The sequence below is a fragment of the Hyla sarda genome, chromosome 7 (assembly GCF_029499605.1).
Source record: "Hyla sarda isolate aHylSar1 chromosome 7, aHylSar1.hap1, whole genome shotgun sequence".
Classification (NCBI taxonomy): Eukaryota; Metazoa; Chordata; class Amphibia; order Anura; family Hylidae; genus Hyla; species Hyla sarda.
In genome coordinates, this window is record NC_079195.1 from 228,540,356 (window position 1) to 228,543,862 (window position 3,507).

The window sequence follows — 3,507 nt, forward strand, 5'->3', positions numbered from 1 at the left end:
ATACTGCTCCTATATACAAGAATATAACTACTATAATACTGCTCCTTTATACAAGAATATAACTACTATAATACTGCTCCTATATACAAGAATATAACTACTATAATACTGCCCCTATATACAAGAATATAACTACTATAATACTGCTCCTATATACAAGAATATAACTACTATAATACTGCTCCTATATACAAGAATATAACTAGTATAATACTGCCTCCTATATACAAGAATATAACTACTATAATACTGCCTCCTATATACAAGAATATAACTACTATAATACTGCTCCTATATACAAGAATATAACTACTATAATACTGCTCCTATATACAAGAATATATCTACTATAATACTGCTCCTATATACAAGAATATAACTACTATAATACTGCTCCTATATACAAGAATATAACTACTATAATACTGCTCCTATATACAAGAATATAACTACTATAATACTGCTCCTATATACAAGAATATAACTACTATAATACTGCTCCTATATACAAGAATATAACTACTATAATACTGCTCCTATATACAAGAATATAACTACTATAATACTGCCTCCTATATACAAGAATATAACTACTATAATACTGCCTCCTATATACAAGAATATAACTAATATAATACTGCTCCTATATACAAGAATATAACTACTATAATACTGCCCCCTATATACAAGAATATAACTACTATAATACTGCTCCTATATACAGGAATATAACTACTATAATACTGCTCCTATATACAGGAATATAACTACTATAATACTGCTCCTATATACAGGAATATAACTACTATAATACTTCTCCTATATACAAGAATATAACTACTATAATACTGCTCCTATATACAGGAATATAACTACTGTAATACTGCTCCTATATACAGGAATATAACTACTATAATACTTACAATTATAGAAATGCCTTTTCTTCTCTCACATTTTTTTCTTTCTTTTTTTTACTTTTTCTCCGTTTCACATATTTGTTTCTATAGGTATTTACAGGTATTTTCCAAAACATGAATTGAAAAACAATAAGACACCAATTCCCGTAATCTGTCATTTATTAACCCCTGATGTATTTGCTCACAGTTCAGCAGGAGGTTGTACAAATACACTAGGTGACTGGTCAGTTTGCACAGATCTGAGGATGAAGAACAATGGATGATTTAATCAGTTTACATCATTCTCAGGTAAATACAATGATCCCTCAGGTGACTATATTATCACTATACAAATGGTCCCGGGGGACTGGGACCTGATCAACATACAATGGGGGCAGATCTGCAGCACCTATGGATGACTGGAAGTGAACAGTTCACTGGTAAACTCCTTTATTAATGACGTGGATGCGCCTCTCCACGGTATAGTGCAGCGCTAAATAATAATAATAATAATATATATATATATATATATATATATATATATATATATATATATATATATATTATATAGTACACACAGAATCTGCAGCGCTGTACACTCGGATTGGTCCCTGTCCCCATTGGGACTTACAATCTAAACCTATCAATATTTTTTTTGGTTTGTTTTTTAAAGTATATATCCCGTACTGCCCTTTACTTGTTCCAGGATAGGATTAGAGGAGCACATTTTTCTGCAGTAATATCGGGAAGTATTACTTTACTGAGAGAGTAGTGGATGCATGGAATAGCCTTCCTGCAGAAGTGGTCGCTGCAAATACAGTGAAGGAGTTTAAACATGCATGGGATAAGCATAAGGCTATCCTTCATATAAGATAGGGATAAGCATAAGGCTATCCTTCATATAAGATAGGGATAAGCATAAGGCTATCCTTCATATAAGATAGATATAGGTATAAGGCTATCCTTCATATAAGATAGATATAGGTATAAGGCTATCCTTCATATAAGATATGGATAGGTATAAGGCTATCCTTCATATAAGATAGGGATAAGCATAATGCTATCCTTCATATAAGATAGATATAGGTATAAGGCTATCCTTCATATAAGATAGAGATAGGTATAAGGCTATCCTTCGTATAAGATAGGGATAGGCATAAGGCTATCCTTCATATACGATAGGGATAGACATAAGGCTATCCTTCATATAAGATATGGATAGTCATAAGGATATTCTTTATATAAGATATTGATAGGCATAAGGCTATCCTTCATATAAGATGGGGATAGACATAAGGCCATCCTTCATATAAGATAGAGATAGACATAAGGCTATCCTTCATATAAGATAGGGATAGACCTAAGGCTATCCTTCATATAAGATAGGGATAGGTATAAGGTTATCCTCCATATAAGATACGGATAGATATAAGGCTATCCTTCATATAAGATAGGGATAGGTATAAGGCTATCCTTCATATAAGATAGAGATAGGTATAAGGCTATCCTTCATATAAGATAGGGATAGACATAAGGCTATCCTTCATATAAGATAGGGATAGGTATAAGACGATCCTTCATATAAGATAGAGATAGGTATAAGACGATCCTTCATATAAGATAGAGATAGGTATAAGATGATCCTTCATATAAGATAGAGATAGGTATAAGATGATCCTTCATATAAGATAGATATAGGTATAAGATGATCCTTCATATAAGATAGAGATAGGCATAAGACGATCCTTCATATAAGATAGAGATAGGTATAAGACGATCCTTCATATAAGATAGAGATAGGTATAAGGCTATCCTTCATATAAGATAGGGATAGGTATAAGGTTATCCTTCATATAAGATAGGGATAGGTATAAGGTTATCCTTCATATAAGATAGAGATAGGTATAAGACGATCCTTCATATAAGATAGAGATAGGTATAAGGCTATCCTTCATATAAGATAGGGATAGGTATAAGATGATCCTTCATATAAGATAGAGATAGGTATAAGACGATCCTTCATATAAGATAGATATAGGTATAAGACGATCCTTCATATAAGATAGAGATAGGTATAAGATGATCCTTCATATAAGATAGGCCCAGGGATATTTCAGAGTATTTAGAATATTGGGCAGACTCGATGGGCCAAATCCAAACTGAGACCCAGTGTGATGTAAACTTTTGACTTGTCAAGCTTTTCTTTGTTTTTCCAGGAAGGATCCTATAAACAGGCCCAGGGATCCTATTTTCGTTGGCATACCCCTCTGGTAACTGGCATCCTACTCCACCATCCACATCCCCCACCCTCAGCTCTTTGCCCCTGTTTTGAAAAGTACAAAAGAAGTACAAAAAAAAAAAATACATATTACAGACAATAACAAGACTTCTACATAACTAACACTAGGGGGCATTGTTGTTCAATTACATGAAAACCACTGCCCTTTGGGGCAGTGTTTCTCAACAAGTGACCCTCCAGCTAATGCAAAACTACAACTCCCAGCATGGCCGGACAGCCAAAGGCTGTCCGGCCATGCTGGGAGTTGTAGTTTTGCAAAAGCTATAGGCACCCTGGTTGGGAAACACTGCTTTGTGGATCGGGAAAGGTGCC